The sequence below is a fragment of the Pseudorca crassidens genome, assembly GCF_039906515.1.
Source record: "Pseudorca crassidens isolate mPseCra1 chromosome 1 unlocalized genomic scaffold, mPseCra1.hap1 SUPER_1_unloc_6, whole genome shotgun sequence".
Classification (NCBI taxonomy): domain Eukaryota; kingdom Metazoa; phylum Chordata; class Mammalia; order Artiodactyla; family Delphinidae; genus Pseudorca; species Pseudorca crassidens.
Genome location: NW_027135943.1, coordinates 483641 through 505861, shown reverse-complemented (window position 1 = coordinate 505861; position 22221 = coordinate 483641). Strand labels below are relative to the sequence as shown.

At 43.1% G+C, this 22221-nt stretch overlaps 1 long non-coding RNA gene across 1 annotated transcript in view; it reads left to right on the top strand.

Moving 5' to 3' along the window:
• LOC137217938 (uncharacterized) overlaps positions 1 to 22221 on the top strand; it is a 579620-nt gene that overhangs the window by 82948 nt on the left and 474451 nt on the right. The window contains exon 2 of the long non-coding RNA XR_010940337.1: positions 15034 to 15119. This is a non-coding gene — a long non-coding RNA (uncharacterized lncRNA). The remainder of the gene's footprint in view (positions 1 to 15033; positions 15120 to 22221) is intronic.

The following is a 22221-nucleotide window of genomic DNA, read 5'->3' as shown; positions in this document are numbered from 1 at the left end:
TAGTGTAGTTTTGGCATGGCTCGCTGAGCCTTTGGTTAATTCCTCTTCCTGGTGGGAAATGAGAGTTAAATTTGCCCGTCCAGACACCTCCAGCTAGTCTGTCATTGGTTCTCCCTATTCCTGTTAATTTTCCACAGAAATTGCAAACTGGGCCAAACAGGAGGTTAAAGGCACTGACTCTCCAAGTGGGGAGAGTGTTAGTAAAGCGTCTGGAATGTTGCACCCGAGTACCAGGGGACGAAAACTGAGACACATATGAACACGTTTCCCGATCACACGGTAGATCATACTCTGGGTTCCACATGCATGTTTTAGCTGAAGGAAGAATCCCTTACCTGGAGAGTTGAGACGCATGGAATGGGTACCATGCAATATGACTTCAAAGGGTCTGCATTTGCTCACCGAACCTCACCAATCCTATCACTGCTGCGTTTATGCCGCTGTACACACGCTTGATTCTCTTTCGGAGACATAGAAATCCATACGCTTTAAGATTCTTACTAGTCAGGTATATTCTTAGGCGTTTAATATGGGGTGTTGAGTCCACTTCGTTGAGCAAGCAGTAGCTCTTGTCTATTACATATTTGGCTTATGGAAAGGTATCTGTGATAATTTCAATCTCTGGTTTTATGCAGCACCCCAACTCACCTTTCCCCTTAAGCAAGCATAAGTTGGTTTTCTACATTTGAGACCCTATTCTGTTTTGTAATTCAGTTCCTGTGTAGGCAAGTTTCCATTCCGTGTATTAGTGGTATCTTATGATGTTTCTTTTTCTGTGTGACTTATTTCACTTAGAATCATCGTACCTGAATCCACTCATTATGCTGCTACTGGCCTGATGACATAGATTTCATTGCTGAGTGGTATTGCATTGTACGTAAGTACCACAACTTCTTTATCCATTTTGCGCTTTCTGCGATATTGAACTTGTACCGTAAATGATGTTCTTGTAAACAGAGCCGTCCCAATTTTTGGGGTGGCTGTGTCTTTTTGATTTTAATTTCCCTAATCTATAGGACCATAAGTGGAAGGGCCCTAGGCTCTGTTGCTTTGTTTTTTAGATGTTTCAGGAAACACCATAGACTTCTGCAGAGTGGCTGTTGGCAATTTACATCCCACCCATCAGCATAAGAAGGCTCCCAGTTCTCCATGGCCTGTCCTGCCTTTCTGGATTTTACAATTTTTTCAGATGGCCCTTTTGACCGGGGGGCAGTGAGACTTCATTGTAGTGCAGATTTCCTTTGCAAGCTTGCTTCGTTGGCCAAAAAGTGCGTATGCGTTTTTTCCTGAATATATTCAGGAATATATTTAGGAAAAAACGCATACGCCCTTTTTGGCCAAGTGCATCATTGTGGACGTTCTGCCTCTTTTCCTATGCTTTACATGCAATTCCAGTCTACCTCCTGAAATCGGTTTCCTGCAATTCTGCCCCGCTTTCAAGTCCTCTTGGCAGCCTTACTTCAATATATTTTTGGACGATAGCTGTCATTTATAACTCTGAAGGTTTGTGAATTACAGTGCCCCTGAGCTCCTTTTTTCAACTGGCTTTCTTGTGAGCTGGCCGCAACACCGCAGGATTGCTTCAGGCCCTAGTGTGGTTCCGGCATGGCTCGCTGAGCCTTTGGTTAATTCCTCTTCCTGGTGGGAAATGAGAGTTAAATTTGCCCGTTCAGACACCTCCAGCTAGTCTCTCATTGGTTCTCCCTATTCCCGTTCATTTTCCGCAGAAATTGCACAATGGGCCAAACAGGAGGTTAAAGGCGCTGACTCTCCAAGTGGGGAGAGTGTTAGTAAAGCGTCTGGAATGTTGCACCCGAGTACCAGGGGACGAAAACTGAGACACATTTGAACACGTTTCCCGATCACATGGTGGATCATACTCTGGGTTCCACATGCATGTTTTAGCTGAAGGAAGAATCCCTTAAACCTGGAGAGTTGAGAACCATGGAATGGGTACCATGCAATATGACTTCAAAGGGTCTGCATTTGCTCACCGAACCTCACCAATCCCATCACTGCTGCATTTATGCCGCTGTACACACACTGGATTCTCTTTCGGAGACATATAAATCCATAGGTTTTAAGATTCTTACTAGTCAGGTATATTCTTAGGCGTTTAATATGGGGTGTTGAGTCCACTTCGTTGAGCAAGCAGTAGCTCTTGTCTATTACATATTTGACTTATGGAAAGGTATCTATGCTAATTTCAATCTCTGGTTTTATGCAGCACCCCAACTCACCTTTCCCCTTAAGCAAGCATAAGTTGGTTTTCTACATTTGAGACCCTATTCTGTTTTGTAATTCAGTTCCTGTGTAGCCAAGTTTACATTCCGTGTATTAGTGATACCTTATGATGTTTCTTTTTCTGTGTGACTTATTTTACTTAGAATCATCGTACCTGAATCCATTCATTATGCTGCTACTGGCCTGATGACATAGATTTCATTGCTGAGTGATATTGAATTGTACGTATGTACCACAACTTCTTTATCCATTTTTCGCTTTCTGCGATATTGAACTTGTACCGTAAATGAGGTTCTTGTAAACAGAGCCGTCCCAAACTTTGGGGTGGCTGTGTCTTTTTGATTTTAATTTCCCTAATCTATAGGACCATAAGTGGAAGTGCCCTAGGCTCTGTTGTTTTGTTTTTTAGATGTTTCAGGAAACACCATACACTTCTCCAGAGTGGCTGTTGGCAATTTACATCCCGCCCATCAGCATAACAAGGCTCCCAGTTCTCCATGGCCTGTCCTGCTTTTCTGGATTTTACACTTTTTTCAGATGGCCCTTTTGACCGGGGGGCAGTGAGACTTCATTGTAGTGCAGATTTCCTTTGCAAGCTTGCTTGGTTGGCCAAAAAGGGCGTATGCGATTTTTCCTGAATATATTCAGGAAAAAACGCATACGCCCTTTTTGGCCAAGTGCATCATTGTGGACGTTCTGCCTCTTTTCCTATGCTTTACATCCAATTCCAGTCTACCTCCTGAAATCGGTTTCCTGCAATTCTGCCCCGCTTTCAAGTCCTCTTGGCAGCCTTACTTCAATATATTTTTGGACGATAGCTGTCATTTATAACTCTGCAGGTTTGTGAATTACAGTGCCCCTGAGCTCCTTTCATCAACTCGCTTTCTTGTGAGCTGGCCACAACACCGCAGGATTGCTTCAGGCCTAGTGTGGTTCCGGCATGGCTCGCTGAGCCTTTGGTTAATTCCTCTTCCTGGTGGGAAATGAGAGTTAAATTTGCCCGTCCAGACACCTCCAGCTAGTCTCTCATTGGTTCTCCCTATTCCTGTTCATTTTCCCCAGAAATTGCAAACTGGGCCAAATAGGAGGTTAAAGGCACTGACTCTCCAAGTGGGGAGAGTGTTAGTAAAGCGTCTGGAATGTTGCACCCGAGTACCAGGGGACGAAAACTGAGACACATTTGAACACGTTTCCCGATCACACGGTGGATCATACTCTGGGTTCCACATGCATGTTTTAGCTGAAGGAAGAATCCCTTAAACCTGGAGAGTTGAGACCCATGGAATGGGTACCATGCAATATGACTTCAAAGGGTCTGCATTTGCTCACCGAACCTCACCAATCCTATCACTGCTGCGTTTATGCCGCTGTACACATGCTTGATTCTCTTTCGGAGACATATAAATCCATAGGTTTTAAGATTCTTACTAGTCAGGTATATTCTTAGGCGTTTAATATGGGGTGTTGAGTCCACTTCGTTGAGCAAGCAGTAGCTCTTGTCTATTACATATTTGGCTTATGGAAAGGTATCTGTGTTAATTTCAATCTCTGGTTTTATGCAGCACCCAACTCACCTTTGCCCTTAAGCAAGCATAAGTTGGTTTTCTACATTTGAGACCCTATTCTGTTTTGTAATTCAGTTCCTGTGTAGCCAAGTTTACATTCCGTGTATTAGTGATACCTTATGATGTTTCTTTTTCTGTGTGACTTATTTCACTTAGAATCATCGTACCTGAATCCACTCATTATGCTGCTACTGGCCTGATGACATAGATTTCATTGCTGAGTGGTATTGCATTGTACGTAAGTACCACAACTTCTTTATCCATTTTTCGCTTTCTGCAATATTGAACTTGTACCGTAAATGAGGTTCTTGTAAACAGAGCCGTCCCAAACTTTGGGGTGGCTGTGTCTTTTAGATTTTAATTTCCCTAAGCTATAGGAACATAAGTGGAAGTGCCCTAGGCTCTGTTGCTTTGTTTTTTAGATGTTTCAGGAAACACCATACACTTCTCCAGATTGGCTGTTGGCAATTTACATCCCGCCCATAAGCATAACAAGGCTCCCAGTTCTCCATGGCCTGTCCTGCCTTTCTGGATTTTACACTTTTTTCAGATGGCCCTTTTGACCGGGGGGCAGTGAGACTTCATTGTAGTGCAGATTTCCTTTGCAAGCTTGCTTGGTTGGCCAAAAAGGGCGTATGCGTTTTTTCCTGAATATATTCAGGAAAAAACGCATACGCCCTTTTTGGCCAAGTGCATCATTGTGGACGTTCTGCCTCTTTTCCTATGCTTTTCATGCAATTCCAGTCTACCTCCTGAAATCGGTTTCCTGCAATTCTGCCCCGCTTTCAAGTCCTCTTGGCAGCCTTACTTCAATATATTTTTGGATGATAGCTGTCATTTATAACTCTGCAGGTTTGTGAATTACAGTGCCCCTGAGCTTCTTTCTTCAACTCGCTTTCTTGTGAGCTGGCCGCAACACCGCAGGATTGCTTCAAGCCCTAGTGTAGTTTTGGCATGGCTCGCTGAGCCTTTGGTTAATTCCTCTTCCTGGTGGGAAATGAGAGTTAAATTTGCCCGTCCAGACACCTCCAGCTAGTCTGTCATTGGTTCTCCCTATTCCTGTTAATTTTCCACAGAAATTGCAAACTGGGCCAAACAGGAGGTTAAAGGCACTGACTCTCCAAGTGGGGAGAGTGTTAGTAAAGCGTCTGGAATGTTGCACCCGAGTACCAGGGGACGAAAACTGAGACACATATGAACACGTTTCCCGATCACACGGTAGATCATACTCTGGGTTCCACATGCATGTTTTAGCTGAAGGAAGAATCCCTTACCTGGAGAGTTGAGACGCATGGAATGGGTACCATGCAATATGACTTCAAAGGGTCTGCATTTGCTCACCGAACCTCACCAATCCTATCACTGCTGCGTTTATGCCGCTGTACACACGCTTGATTCTCTTTCGGAGACATAGAAATCCATACGCTTTAAGATTCTTACTAGTCAGGTATATTCTTAGGCGTTTAATATGGGGTGTTGAGTCCACTTCGTTGAGCAAGCAGTAGCTCTTGTCTATTACATATTTGGCTTATGGAAAGGTATCTGTGATAATTTCAATCTCTGGTTTTATGCAGCACCCCAACTCACCTTTCCCCTTAATCAAGCATAAGTTGGTTTTCTACATTTGAGACCCTATTCTGTTTTGTAATTCAGTTCCTGTGTAGCCAACTTTACATTCCGTGTATTAGTGATATCTTATGATGTTTCTTTTTCTGTGTGACTTATTTCACTTAGAATCATCGTACCTGAATCCACTCATTATGCTGCTACTGGCCTGATGACATAGATTTCATTGCTGAGTGATATTGCATTGTACGTAAGTACCACAACTTCTTTATCCATTTTTCGCTTTCTGCAATATTGAACTTCTACCGTAAATGAGGTTCTTGTAAACAGAGCCGTCCCAAACTTTGGGGTGGCTGTGTCTTTTTGATTTTAATTTCCCTAATCTATAGGACCATAAGTGGAAGTGCCCTAGGCTCTGTTGCTTTGGTTTTTAGATGTTTCAGGAAACACCATACACTTCTCCAGAGTGGCTGTTTGCAATTTACATCCCGCCCATCAGCATAAGAAGGCTCCCAGTTCTCCATGGCCTGTCCTGCCTTTCTGGATTTTACACTATTTCAGATGGCCCTTTTGACCGGGGGGCAGTGAGACTTCATTGTAGTGCAGATTTCCTTTGCAAGCTTGCTTGGTTGGCCAAAAAGTGCGTATGCGTTTTTTCCTGAATATATTCAGGAAAAAACGCATACGCCCTTTTTGGCCAAGTGCATCATTGTGGACGTTCTGCCTCTTTTCCTATGCTTTTCATGCAATTCCAGTCTACCTCCTGAAATCGGTTTCCTGCAATTCTGCCCCGTTTTCAAGTCCTCTTGGCAGCCTTACTTCAATATATTTTTGGATGATAGCTGTCATTTATAACTCTGCAGGTTTGTGAATTACAGTGCCCCTGAGCTTCTTTCTTCAACTCACTTTCTTGTGAGCTGGCCGCAACACCGCAGGATTGCTTCAGGCCCTAGTGTAGTTTCGGCATGGCTCGCTGAGCCTTTGGTTAATTCCTCTTCCTGGTGGGAAATGAGAGTTAAATTTGCCCGTCCAGACACCTCCAGCTAGTCTGTCATTGGTTCTCCCTATTCCTGTTAATTTTCCACAGAAATTGCAAACTGGGCCAAAAAGGAGGTTAAAGGCACTGACTCTCCAAGTGGGGAGAGTGTTAGTAAAGCGTCTGGAATGTTGCACCCGAGTACCAGGGGACGAAAACTGAGACACATATGAACACGTTTCCCGATCACATGGTGGATCATACTCTGGGTTCCACATGCATGTTTTAGCTGAAGGAAGAATCCCTTAAACCTGGAGAGTTGAGAACCATGGAATGGGTACCATGCAATATGACTTCAAAGGGTCTGCATTTGCTCACCGAACCTCACCAATCCTATCACTGCTGCGTTTATACCGCTGTACACACGCTTGATTCTCTTTTGGAGACATATAAATTCATAGGCTTTAAGATTCTTACTAGTCAGGTATATTCTTAGGCGTTTAATATGGGGTGTTGAGTCCACTTCGTTGAGCAAGCAGTAGCTCTTGTCTATTACATATTTGACTTATGGAAATGTATCTGTGCTAATTTCAATCTCTGGTTTTATGCAGCACCCCAACTCACCTTTCCCCTTAAGCAAGCATAAGTTGGTTTTCTACATTTGAGACCCTATTCTGTTTTGTAATTCAGTTCCTGTGTAGCCAAGTTTACATTCCGTGTATTAGTGATACCTTATGATGTTTCTTTTTCTCTGTGACTTATTTTACTTAGAAACATCGTACCTGAATTCACTCATTATGCTGCTACTGGCCTGATGACATAGATTTCATTGCTGAGTGATATTGCATTGTACGTAAGTACCACAACTTCTTTATCCATTTTTCGCTTTCTGCGATATTGAACTTGTACCGTAAATGAGGTTCTTGTAAACATAGCCGTCCCAAACTTTGGGGTGGCTGTTTCTTTTTGATTTTAATTTCCCTAATCTATAGGACCATAAGTGGAAGTGTCCTAGGCTCTGTTGCTTTGTTTTTTAGATGTTTCAGGAAACACCATACACTTCTCCAGAGTGGCTGTTGGCAATTTACATACCGCCCATCAGCATTACAAGGCTCCCAGTTCTCCATGGCCTGTCCTGCCTTTCTGGATTTTACACTTTTTTCAGATGGCCCTTTTGACCGGGGGGCAGTGAGACTTCATTGTAGTGCAGATTTCCTTTGCAAGCTTGCTTGGTTGGCCAAAAAGGGTGTATGCGATTTTTCCTGAATATATTCAGGAAAAAACGCATACGCACTTTTTGGCCAAGTGCATCATTGTGGACGTTCTGCCTCTTTTCCTATGCTTTACATCCAATTCCAGTCTACCTCCTGAAATCGGTTTCCTGCAATTCTGCCCCGCTTTCAAGTCCTCTTGGCAGCCTTACTTCAATATATTTTTGGACGATAGCTGTCATTTATAACTCTGCAGGTTTGTGAATTACAGTGCCCCTGAGCTCCTTTCTTCAACTCGCTTTCTTGTGAGCTGGCCACAACACCGCAGGATTGCTTCAGGCCTAGTGTGGTTCCGGCATGGCTCGCTGAGCCTTTGGTTAATTCCTCTTCCTGGTGGGAAATGAGAGTTAAATTTGCCCGTCCAGACACCTCCAGCTAGTCTCTCATTGGTTCTCCCTATTCCTGTTCATTATCCGCAGAAATTGCAAACTGGGCCAAATAGGAGGTTAAAGGCACTGACTCTCCAAGTGGGGAGAGTGTTAGTAAAGCGTCTGGAATGTTGCACCCGAGTACCAGGGGACGAAAACTGAGACACATTTGAACACGTTTCCTGATCACACGGTGGATCATACTCTGGGTTCCACATGCATGATTTAGCTGAAGGAAGAATCCCTTAAACCTGGAGAGTTGAGACCCATGGAATGGGTACCATGCAATATGACTTCAAAGGGTCTGCATTTGCTCACCGAACCTCACCAATCCTATCACTGCTGCGTTTATGCCGCTGTACACACGCTGGATTCTCTTTCGGAGACATATAAATCCATAGGTTTTAAGATTCTTACTAGTCAGGTATATTCTTAGGCGTTTAATATGGGGTGTTGAGTCCACTTCGTTGAGCAAGCAGTAGCTCTTGTCTATTACATATTTGGCTTATGGAAAGGTATCTGTGTTAATTTCTATCTCTGGTTTTATGCAGCACCCAACTCACCTTTCCCCTTAAGCAAGCATAAGTTGGTTTTCTACATTTGAGACCCTATTCTGTTTTGTAATTCAGTTCCTGTGTAGGCAAGTTTACATTCCGTGTATTAGTGATATCTTATGATGTTTCTTTTTCTGTGTGACTTATTTCACTTAGAATCATCGTACCTGAATCCACTCATTATGCTGCTACTGGCCTGATGACATAGATTTCATTGCTGAGTGGTATTGCATTGTACGTAAGTACCACAACTTCTTTATCCATTTTGCGCTTTCTGCAATATTGAACTTGTACCGTAAATGAGGTTCTTGTAAACAGAGCCGTCCCAATTTTTGGGGTGGCTGTGTCTTTTTGATTTTAATTTCCCTAATCTATAGGACCATAAGTGGAAGGGCCCTAGGCTCTGTTGCTTTGTTTTTTAGATGTTTCAGGAAACACCAAAGACTTCTGCAGAGTGGCTGTTGGCAATTTACATCCCACCCATCAGCATAAGAAGGCTCCCAGTTCTCCATGGCCTGTCCTGCCTTTCTGGATTTTACAATTTTTTCAGATGGCCCTTTTGACCGGGGGGCAGTGAGACTTCATTGTAGTGCAGATTTCCTTTGCAAGCTTGCTTCGTTGGCCAAAAAGTGCGTATGCGTTTTTTCCTGAATATATTCAGGAATATATTTAGGAAAAAACGCATACGCCCTTTTTGGCCAAGTGCATCATTGTGGACGTTCTGCCTCTTTTCCTATGCTTTACATGCAATTCCAGTCTACCTCCTGAAATCGGTTTCCTGCAATTCTGCCCCGCTTTCAAGTCCTCTTGGCAGCCTTACTTCAATATATTTTTGGACGATAGCTGTCATTTATAACTCTGAAGGTTTGTGAATTACAGTGCCCCTGAGCTCCTTTTTTCAACTGGCTTTCTTGTGAGCTGGCCGCAACACCGCAGGATTGCTTCAGGCCCTAGTGTGGTTCCGGCATGGCTCGCTGAGCCTTTGGTTAATTCCTCTTCCTGGTGGGAAATGAGAGTTAAATTTGCCCGTTCAGACACCTCCAGCTAGTCTCTCATTGGTTCTCCCTATTCCCGTTCATTTTCCGCAGAAATTGCACAATGGGCCAAACAGGAGGTTAAAGGCGCTGACTCTCCAAGTGGGGAGAGTGTTAGTAAAGCGTCTGGAATGTTGCACCCGAGTACCAGGGGACGAAAACTGAGACACATTTGAACACGTTTCCCGATCACATGGTGGATCATACTCTGGGTTCCACATGCATGTTTTAGCTGAAGGAAGAATCCCTTAAACCTGGAGAGTTGAGAACCATGGAATGGGTACCATGCAATATGACTTCAAAGGGTCTGCATTTGCTCACCGAACCTCACCAATCCCATCACTGCTGCATTTATGCCACTGTACACACACTGGATTCTCTTTCGGAGACATATAAATCCATAGGTTTTAAGATTCTTACTAGTCAGGTATATTCTTAGGCGTTTAATATGGGGTGTTGAGTCCACTTCGTTGAGCAAGCAGTAGCTCTTGTCTATTACATATTTGACTTATGGAAAGGTATCTATGCTAATTTCAATCTCTGGTTTTATGCAGCACCCCAACTCACCTTTCCCCTTAAGCAAGCATAAGTTGGTTTTCTACATTTGAGACCCTATTCTGTTTTGTAATTCAGTTCCTGTGTAGCCAAGTTTACATTCCGTGTATTAGTGATACCTTATGATGTTTCTTTTTCTGTGTGACTTATTTTACTTAGAATCATCGTACCTGAATCCATTCATTATGCTGCTACTGGCCTGATGACATAGATTTCATTGCTGTGTGATATTGCATTGTACGTAAGTACCACAACTTCTTTATCCATTTTTCGCTTTCTGCGATATTGAACTTGTACCGTAAATGAGGTTCTTGTAAACATAGCCATCCCAAACTTTGGGGTGGCTGTGTCTTTTTGATTTTAATTTCCCTAATCTATAGGATCATAAGTGGAAGTGCCCTAGGCTCTGTTGCTTTGGTTTTTTAGATGTTTCAGGAAACACCATACACTTCTCCAGAGTGGCTGTTGGCAATTTACATCCCGCCCATCAGCCTAAGTAGGCTCCCATTTCTCCATGGCCTGTCCTGCCTTTCTGGATTTTACACTTTTTTCAGATGGCCCTTTTGACAGGGGGACAGTGAGACTTCATTGTAGTGCAAATTTCCTTTGCAAGCTTGCTTGGTTGGCCAAAAAGGGCGTATGCGTTTTTTCCTGAATATATTCAGGAAAAAACGCATACGCACTTTTTGGCCAAGTGCATCATTGTGGACGTTCTGCCTCTTTTCCTATGCTTTACATGCAATTCCAGTCTACCTCCTGAAATCGGTTTCCTGCAATTCTGCCCCGCTTTCAAGTCCTCTTGGCAGCCTTACTTCAATATATTTTTGGACGATAGCTGTCATGTATAACTCTGCAGGTTTGTGAATTACAGGGTCCCTGAGCTCCTTTCTTCAACTCGATTTCTTGTGAGCTGGCCGCAACACCGCAGGATTGCTTCAGGCCCTAGTGTGGTTCCGGCATGGCTCGCTGAGCCTTTGGTTAATTCCTCTTCCTGGTGGGAAATGAGAGTTAAATTTGCCCGTCCAGACACCTCCAGCTAGTCTCTCATTGGTTCTCCCTATTCCTGTTCATTTTCCGCAGAAATTGCACACTGGGCCAAACAAGAGGATAAAGGCGCTGACTCTCCAAGTGGGGAGAGTGTTAGTAAAGCGTCTGGAATGTTGCACCCGAGTACCAGGGGACGAAAACTGAGACACATTTGAACACGTTTCCCGATCACATGGTGGATCATACTCTGGGTTCCACATGCATGTTTTAGCTGAAGTAAGAATCTCTTAAACCTGGAGAGTTGAGAACCATGGAATGGGAACCATGCAATATGACTTCAAAGGGTCTGCATTTGCTCACCAAACCTCACCAATCCTATCACTGCTGCGTTTATGCCGCTGTACACACGCTTGATTCTCTTTCGGAGACATATAAATCCATAGGCTTTAAGATTCTTACTAGTCAGATATATTCTTAGGCGTTTAATATGGGGTGTTGAGTCCACTTCGTTGAGCAAGCAGTAGCTCTTGTCTATTACATATTTGACATATGGAAATGTATCTGTGCTAATTTCAATCTCTGGTTTTATGCAGCACCCCAACTCACCTTTCCCCTTAAGCAAGCATAAGTTGGTTTTCTACATTTGAGACCCTATTCTGTTTTGTAATTCAGTTCCTGTGTAGCCAAGTTTACATTCCGTGTATTAGTGATACCTTATGATGTTTCTTTTTCTGTGTGACTTATTTTACTTAGAATCATCGTACCTGAATCCACTCATTATGCTGCTACTGGCCTGATGACATAGATTTCATTGCTGAGTGATATTGCATTGTACGTAAGTACCACAACTTCTTTATCCATTTTTCGCTTTCTGCGATATTGAACTTGTACCGTAAATGAGGTTCTTGTAAACAGAGCCGTCCCAAACTTTGGGGTGGCTGTGTCTTTTTGATTTTAATTTCCCTAATCTATAGGACCATAAGTGGAAGTGCCCTAGGCTCTGTTGCTTTGTTTTTTAGATGTTTCAGGAAACACCATACACTTCTCCAGAGTGGCTGTTGGCAATTTACATCCCGCCCATCAGCATAACAAGGCTCCCAGTTCTCCATGGCCTGTCCTGCCTTTCTGGATTTTACACTTTTTTCAGATGGCCCTTTTGACCGTGGGGGCAGTGAGACTTCATTGTAGTGCAGATTTCCTTTGCAAGCTTGCTTGGTTGGCCAAAAAGGGCGTATGCGTTTTTTCCTGAATATATTCAGGAAAAAACGCATACGCCCTTTTTGGCCAAGTGCATCGTTGTGTACGTTCTTCCTCTTTTCCTATGCTTTACATCCAATTCCAGTCTACCTCCTGAAATCGGTTTCCTGCAATTCTGCCCCGGTTTCAAGTCCTCTTGGCAGCCTTACTTCAATATATTTTTGGACGATAGCTGTCATTTATAACTCTGAAGCTTTGTGAATTACAGTGCCCCTGAGCTCCTTTCTTCAACTCGCTTTCTTCTGAGCTGCCCGCAACACCGCAGGATTGCTTCAGGCCCTAGTGTGGTTTCGGCATGGCTCGCTGAGCCTTTGGTTAATTCCTCTTCCTGGTGGGAAATGAGAGTTAAATTTGCCAGTCCAGACACCTCCAGCTAGTCTCTCATTGGTTCTCCCTATTCCTGTTCATTTTCCGCAGAAATTGCAAACTGGGCCAAACAGGAGTTTAAAGGCACTGACTCTCCAAGTGGGGAGAGTGTTAGTAAAGCGTCTGGAATGTTGCACCCGAGTACCAGGGGACGAAAACTGAGACACATTTGAACACGTTTCCCGATCACACGGTGGATCATACTCTGGGTTCCACATGCATGTTTTAGCTGAAGGAAGAATCCCTTAAACCTGGAGAGTTGAGAACCATGGAATGGTTACCATGCAATATGACTTCCAAGGGTCTGCATTTGCTCACCGAACCTCACCAATCCTATCACTGCTGCGTTTATGCTGCTGTACACACGCTTGGTTCTCTTTCGGAGACATATCAATCCATAGGTTTTAAGATTCTTACTAGTCAGGTATATTCTTAGGCGTTTAATATGGGGTGTTGAGTCCACTTTGTTGAGCAAGCAGTAGCTCTTGTCTATTACATATTTGGCTTATGGAAAGGTATCTGTGCTAATTTCAATCTCTGGTTTTATGCAGCACCCCAACTCACCTTTCCCCTTAAGCAAGCATAAGTTGGTTTTCTACATTTGAGACCCTATTCTGTTTTGTAATTCAGTTCCTGTGTAGCCAAGTTTACCTTCCGTGTATTAGTGATATCTTATGATGTTTCTTTTTCTGTGGGACTTATTTCACTTAGAATCATCGTACCTGAATCCACTCATTATGCTGCTACTGGCCTGATGACATAGATTTCATTGCTGAGTGATATTGCATTGTACGTAAGTACCACAACTTCTTTATCCATTTTTCGCTTTCTGCGATATTGAACTTCTACCGTAAATGAGGTTCTTGTAAACAGAGCCGTCCCAAACTTTGGGGTGGCTGTGTCTTTTTTATTTTAATTTCCCTAATCTATAGGAGCATAAGTGGAATTTCCCTAGGCTCTGTTGCTTTGTTTTTTAGATGTTTCAGGAAACGCCATACACTTCTCCAGAGTGGCTGTTGGCAATTTACATCCCGCCCATCAGTCTAACTAGACTCCCAGTTCTCCATGGCCTGTCCTGCCTTTCTGGATTTTGCACTTTTTCAGATGGCCCTTTTGACCGGGGGGCAGTGAGACTTCATTGTAGTGCAGATTTCCTTTGCAAGCTTGCTTGGTTGACCAAAAATGGTGTATGCGTTTTTTCCTGAATATATTCAGGATAAAACGCATACGTCCTTTTTGGCCAAGTGCATCATTGTGGACGTTCTGCCTCTTTTCCTATGCTTTACATGCAATTCCAGTCTACCTCCTGAAATTGGTTTCCTGCAATTCTGCCCCACTTTCAAGTCCTCTTGGCAGCCTTACTTCAATATATTTTTGGACGATAGCTGTCATTTAGAACTCTGCAGGTTTGTGAATTACAGTGTCCCTGAGCTCCTTTCTTCAACTCGCTTTCTTGTGAGCTGGCCGCAACATCGCAGGATTGCTTCAGTCCCTAGTGTGGTTCCAGCATGGCTCACTGAGCCTTTGGTTAATTCCTCTTCCTGGTGGGAAATGAGAGTTAAATTTGCCCGTCCAGACACCTCCGGGTAGTCTCTCATTGGTTCTCCCTATTCCTGTTCATTTTCCGCAGAAATTGCAAACTGGGCCAAACAGGAGGTTAAAGGCACTGACTCTCCAAGTGGGGAGAGTGTTAGTAAAGTGTCTGGAATGTTGCACCCGAGTACCAGGGGACGAAATCTGAGACACATTTGAACACGTTTCCCGATCACACGGTGAATCATACTCTGGGTTCCACATGCATGTTTTAGCTGAAGGAAGAATCCCTTAAACCTGGAGAGTTGAGAACCATGGAATGGGTACCATGCAATATGACTTCCAAGGGTCTGCATTTGCTCACCGAACCTCACCAATCCTATCACTGCTGCGTTTATGCCGCTGTACACACGCTTGGTTCTCTTTTGGAGACATATAAATCCATAGGTTTTAAGATTCTTACTAGTCAGGTATATTCTTAGGCGTTTAATATGGGGTGTTGAGTCCACTTCGTTGAGCAAGGAGTAGCTCTTGTCTATTACATATTTGGCTTATGGAAAGGTATCTGTGCTAATTTCAATCTCTGGTTTTATGCAGCACGCCAACTCACCTTTCCCCTTAAGCAAGCATAAGTTGGTTTTCTACATTTGAGACCCTATTCTGTTTTGTAATTCAGTTCCTGTGTAGCCAAGTTTACAATCCGTGTGTTAGTGATATCTTACGATGTTTCTTTTTCTGTGTGACTTATTTCACTTAGAATCATCATACCTGAATCCACTCATTATTCTGCTACTGGCCTGATGACATAGATTTCATTGCTGAGTGATATTGCATTGTACTTAAGTACCAGAACTTCTTTATCCATTTTTCGCTTTCTGCGATATTGAACTTGAACCGTAAACGAGGTTCTTGTAAACAGAGCCGTTCCAAACTTTGGGGTGGCTGTGTCTTTTTGATTTTAATTTCCCTAATCTATAGGACCAAAAATGGAAGTGCCCTAGGCTCTATTGCTTTGTTTTTCAGATGTTTCAGGAAACACCATACACTTCTCCAGAGTGGCTGTTGGCAATTTACATCCCGCCCATCAGCCTAAGTAGGCCCCCAGTTCTCCATGGTCTGTCCTGCCTTTCTGGATTTTACACATTTTTCAGATGGCCCTTTTGACCGGGGGGCAGTGAGACTTCATTGTAGTGCAGATTTCCTTTGCAAGCTTGCTTGGTTGGCCAAAAAGGGCGTATGCGTTTTTTCCTGAATATATTCAGGAAAAAAAGAATACACCCTTTTTGGCCAAGTGCATCATTGTGGACGTACTGCCTCTTTTCCTGTGCTTTACATGCAATTCCAGTCTACCTCCTGAAATCGGTTTCCTGCAATTCTGCCCCGTTTTCAAGTCCTCTTGGCAGCCTTATTTCAATATATTTTTGGACGATAGCTGTCATTTATAACTCTGCAGCTTTGTGAATTACAGTGCCCCTGAGCTCCTTTCTTCAACTCGCTTTCTTGTGAGCTGGCCACAACACCAAAGGATTGCTTCAGGCCCTAGTGTGGTTCTGGCACGGCTCGCTTAGACTTTGGGTAATTCCTCTTCCTGGTGGGAAATGAGAGTAAAATTTGCCCGTCCAGACACCTCCAGCTAGTCTCTCATTGGTTCTCCCTATTCCTGTTCATTTTCCGAAGAAATTGCAAACTGGGCCAAACAGGAGGTTAAAGGCACTGACTCTCCAAGTGGGGAGAGTGTTAGTAAAGCATCTGGAATGTTGCACCCGAGTACCAGGGGAAGAAAACTGAGACACATTTGAACACGTTTCCCGATCACACGGTGGATCATACTCTGGGTTCCACGTGCATGTTTTAGCTGAAGGAAGAATCCCTTAAACCTGGAGAGTTGAGACCCATGGAATGGGTACCATGCAATATGACTTCAAAGGGTCTGCATTTGCTCACCGAACCTCACCATTCCTATCACTGCTGCGTTTATGCCGCTGTACACACGCTTGATTCTCTTTCGTAGACATATCAATCCATAGGTTTTAAGATACTTACTAGTCACGTATATTTTTAGGCGTTTAATATGGGGTGTTGAGTCCACTTCGTTGAGCAAGCAGTAGCTCTTGTCTATTACATATTGGGTTATGGAAAGGTATCTGTGCTAATTTCAATCTCTGGTTTTATGCAGCACCCCAACTCACCTTTCCCCTTAAGCAAGCATAAGTTGGTTTTCTACATTTGAGACCCTATTCTGTTTTGTAATTCAGTTCCTGTGTAGGCAAGTTTACATTCCGTGTATTAGTGATATCTTATGATGTTTCTTTTTCTGTGGGACTTATTTCACTTAGAATCATTGTACCTGAATCCACTCATTATGCTGCTACTGGCCTGATGACATAGATTTCATTGCTGAGTGATATTGCATTGTACGTAAGTACCACAACTTCTTTATCCATTTTTCGCTTTCTGCGATATTGAACTTGTACCGTAACTGAGGTTCTTGTGAACAGAGCCGTCCCAAATTTTGGGGTGGCTGTGTCTTTTTGATTTTAATTTCCCTAATCTATAGGACCATAAGTGGAAGTGCCCTAGGCTCTGTTGCTTTGTTTTTCAGATGTTTCAGGAAACACCATACACTTCTCCAGAGTGGCTGTTGGCAATTTACATCCCGCCCATCAGCATAACAAGGCTCCCAGTTCTCCTTGGCCTGTCCTGCTTTTCTGGATTTTACACTTTTTTCAGATGGCCCTTTTGACCAGGGGGCAGTGAGTCTTCATTGTAGTGCAGATTTCCTTTGCAAGCTTGCTTGCTAGGCCAAAAAGGGAGTATGCGTTTTTTCCTGAGTATATTCAGGAAAAAACGCAGACGCCCTTTTTGGCCAAGTGCATCATTGTGGACGTTCTGCCTCTTTTCCTATGCTTTACATGCAATTCCAGTCTACCTCCTGAAATCGGTTTCCTGCAATTCTGCCCCGCTTTCAAGTCCTCTTGGCAGCCTTACTTCAATATATTTTTGGACGATAGCTGTCATTTAGAACTCTGAAGGTTTGTGAATTACAGTGCCCCTGAGCTCCTTTCTTCAACTCGCTTTCTTGTGAGCTGGCCGCAACACCGCAGGATTGCTTCAGGCCCTAGTGTGGTTCCGGCATGGCTCGCTGAGCCTTTCGATAATTCCTCTTCTTGGTGGGAAATGAGAGTTAAATTTGCCCGTCCATAACCCTCCAGCTAGTCTCTCATTGGTCCTCCCTATTCCTGTTCATTTTCCGCAGAAATTGCAAACTGGGCCAAACAGGAGGTTAAAGGCACTGACTCTCCAAGTGGGGGAGAGTGTTAGTAAAGCGTCTGGAATGTTGCACCTGATTACCAGGGGATGAAAACTGAGACACATTTGAACACGTTTCCCGATCACACGGTGGATCATACTCTGGGTTCCACATGCATGTTTTAGCTGAAGGAAGAATCCCTTAAACCTGGAGAGTTGAGAACCATGGAATGGGTACCATGCAATATGACTTCAAAGGGTCTGCATTTGCTCACCGAACCTCACCAATCCTATCACTGCTGCGTTTATGCCGCTGTAAACACGCTGGATTCTCTTTCGGAGACATATAAATCCATAGGTTTTAAGATTCTTACTAGTCAGGTATATTCTTAGGCGTTTAATATGTGGTGTTGAGTCCACTTCGTTGAGCAAGGAGTAGCTCTAGTCTATTACATATTTGGCTTATTGAACGGTATCTGTGCTCATTTCAATCTCTTGTTTTATGCAGCACACCAACTCACCTTTCCCCTTTAGCAAGCATAAGTTGGTTCTACATTTGAGACCCTGTTCTGTTTTGTAATTCATTTCCTGGGTAGCCAAGTTTACATTCCGTGTATTAGGGATATCTTATGATGTTTCTTTTTCTGTGTGACTTATTTCACTTAGAATCATCGTACCTGAATCCACTCATTATGCTGCTACGGGCCTGATGACATAGATTTCATTGCTGAATGATATTGCATTCTACGTATGTACCACAACTTCTTTATCCATTTTTTGCTTTCTACGATATTGAACTTGTACCGTAAACGAGGTTCTTGTAAACAGAGCCGTTCCAAACTTTGGGGTGGCTGTGTCTTTTTGATTTTAATTTCACTAAGCTATAGGACCATAAGTGGAAGTGCCCTAGGCTCTGTTGCTTTGTTTTTTAGATGTTTCAGGAAACACCATACACTTCTCCAGAGTGGCTGTTGGCAATTTACATCCTGCCCATAAGCACAAAAAGGCTCCCTGTTCTCCATGGCCTGTCCTGCCGTTCTGGATTTTACACTTTTTTCAGATGGCCCTTTTGACCGGGGGGCAGTGAGACTTCATTGTAGTGCAGATTTCCTTTGCAAGCTTGCTTGGTTGGCCAGAAAGGGCGTATGCGTTTCTTCCTGAATATATTCAGGAAGAAACGCATACGCCCTTTTTGGCCAAGTGCATCATTGTCGACGTTCTGAGTCTTTTCATATGTTTTCAATGCAGTTCCTGTCTACCTCTTGAAATCGGTTTCCTGCAATTCTGCCTTGCTGTCAGTGCCTCTTCATAGCCTTACCTCAATATACTTTTGGCAAATAGTTGGCCTTTATAACTCTGCAGGTTTTTGAATTGCAGTGGCCCTTAGCTCCATTTTTCAGCTCTTATTTTTGTGATCTTGCCTCATATCCACAGGATTTCTTCAGGCCCTATCCTTCTTCTGGGGCGCCTTGCTCTGCCTTTGGTTAATTCTTCTTCCTGATGTGAAATTAGAGTGACATGTGCCCATTGAAACCGCTACAGCTATTTTCTCACTGGTTCCCCCTATTCCCATTCATCCTCCGCACTAACTGCAGACTGTGCGATACCGGAACTTAAAGGCATTGACTCTCCATGTGGAGATGTTGTTAGTAAAGTGGCTGGAATGTTGATCCGGAGCCCCAGGAGAGGAAAATGAGGTGCGTTTTAGAAACCTTTCCCGATCATATGGTATACCATCTGCTGGATTCCCCATGCATGGTTTAGCTGTAGGAAGATTCCCTTCAACCTGGAGTGTTGGGACCCTTGGAATGAGTAGTATGAAGTATTGCATTAAACTTTCGGCAGTTGCTCACCAAAGCTCACCAATGCTCTCAGCCCCAAGTGTCCAGCCTTATGTCTTATCCAGCTGTGGGTTTATATGTGGTCATTCCAGGTTGCATCACAGCCCCTGAGCGAATTTTGTAAGAATTTTTCTCTCTTTCATTGTTTCTGCGTTTTGGTTTTAAAATTTATTTCTATAATGGGGTTTAGCTCATTTTCACTGCTGTGTTTGTGCCGCTCTGCACACACTTGATTCCCTTATGGAGATATATCAATACATGGGTTTTAAGATTCTTATTACTCAGATATATTTCTCTGCGGTGTATAGGGTGTGTTGAGGCCAGTTCATTGAGCAAGGTGTAGATCTTGTCTAATACCTATTTGGTTTATTGAACGGTATCTGTGCTAATTTCAAACTCTGGTTTTATGCATCACCCCACCTCTCCTTTCCCCTTAAGCTGACATAAGTGTGTTTTCTAAATGTGAGACACTGTTCTGTTTTGTAATTCATTTTTTGTGCAGCCATATTTATCCTCCCTCTATAAGTGATATCTTATGATATGTTTCTTTTTCTGTTTGACTTATTTCAAGTAGTATTATCGGACCTAAATCCACTCTTTATCCTTCTACTAGCCTTATTACATTGATTTCATGGTGAAGAGATATTCCATTGTACATAAGTACCACATTTTCTTTATCCATTGTTCTCTTTCCTGGGATATTTAAGGTGTACTGAAGTTGAGGTTCTTGTAAACAGAGTAGCCCTAAACTGTGGTGTGCTTGTGTCTTGTTGATTTTTAGACTTCCCTAGATATACTTCCATGATTGGAAGTGCCCTATGCTCTGTAGCTCTGTTTTTTAGATGATTTAGGAACCACCATACACTTCTCCAGAGTGGCTCTCGGCAGTTCACACACTGTCCATCAGCGTATAAAGGCTCCCTGTTCTCCATGGCCTGTCCTGCATTTCTGGTTTTTACAATTTTTTCGGATGGCCCTTTTGACCGGTGGGAAATGAGACTTCTTTGTTGTGCACATTTGCATTGCTTGCTTGCTTGGTTGCCCATAAAGTGCGTATGCGTTTTTTCCTGGATATATTCAGGAAAAAACGCATACTCCCTTTTGGGCCAACTACATCATTGTCGAAATTCTGCCGCTTTTCATGTACTTTAAGGACGAGTCCAATCTATCTCTTGAAATCTGTTTCTTGCAATTCTGTCTTGCATTCAGATCCTCTTCTTTGCCTTACCTCAACATATTTTTGGACGTTAGTTTTCATTTATAACTCTGCAGGTTTGTGAATTGCAGTGACCCTGAGCTCCATTTTTTAAGTTGCTCTTTTGTGAACTGGCCTCAAAGCCGCAGGATTGCTTCAGGCCCTATTTTGGCTCCGGCGAGGCGGGCTGAGCCTTTTTTTAATTCTTACTCTTAATGGGAAATTAGAGTGACATGTGCCCGTCCAAACCCCTACAACTATTCTCTCATTGGTTCCCCCTCTTCCCGTTCATCCTCCTCACAATTTGCAAAATGTGTGAAACAGAAGTTTAAATGTGCTGATTCTCTAAGTGGGGAGATTCTAAGTAACGTGGCTGGAATGATGAACAGGAGCACCAGGAGAGGATAAATGAGGTGCATTTTAGACACATCTCCCGATCACATGGTGTTTTCCATGCATGTTTTCCATGCATGTTTTAGCTGTAGGAAGATTCCTTGAACCTGCAGATTTGGGACCCATTGAATGGGTACCAGGTAGTATTACTTTAAAGGGTGTGCATTTCCTCACCCAACCTCACATTTCTCTTAGCGCGAACAGTTTCCAGCCTTATGTCTCATCCTGCTGTGGGTCTAGATGTGTTCAATCCATGTTGCATCACCGTCCCTGAGGAAAAGTTGTAAGAGGTTTTCTCTGTCTCTCTGTCGTTTATTTTTTTCAATTTATTACTATATTGGTTACAACTGATTTTCAAAGCTCTGTTTCTTGCTGCTGTACATCCACTTGATTCACGTACAGAGAGACATCAATAAATTCTTTTTCAGATTCTTACCAGTCATAGATATTCTTTTCCGGTGACTTGAGTGTGCTGAGTGCAGTTCTTTTAGCTACCGTGTAGGCCTTGTTGATTATCAGTTTGGTATTTGGAATGGTATCTTTGCTAATTTCAACCTCCTGGATGATGCCTCACCCCTCCCCACCTTTCCCGTTTAGCAGCCTTACGCGTGTTTTCTACATATTTGACTATGTTTTTGTTTTGTAATTTATTTCATGTGTAGCCATTTTGGATTCCACCTTTAAGTGATATCTTATGATATGTGTCTTTTTCTTTTTGAATTATGTCACTTAGAATGATCATACGTAACTCCTCCGGAGTTGTTACAACTGGCCATATTTCATTGATTTCCAGGCTGAGTAATATTCCACTCTACATAAGTACCACATCTCTATCCATTTTTTCCCTCCAGAGACATTTAAGTTATATCCTAGTCGAGGATCTTTTAAACAGAGAGGCAGTAAACATTGGGGTGCCTGTGTCCTCTCGATTTTTGTTTTTCCCAAGATATACGCCCATGAGTGCAAGTGCCCTATGCTCTGTAGCTCATTTTTTAGATGCTTTAGTAAACACAATACACTTCTCCAGAATGGCCGTTGGCAATATACATTTCCACTATAAGCCTCACAGGGCTCCCTCTTCTCCTTGCCCTGTCCTGCATTTCTGGTGTTTACACTTTATGAGGATGGCTTTTCTGACTGATGCGAAGTGATATCTTTTGTAGTATTGATTTCCAGTGCCCACCTGTTTGGTTGGCTAAAAAAGTGTATGCCCTTTTCTTGAATATATACAGAAAAAAACGCATACAGCCTTTTTGGCCAACTGCAA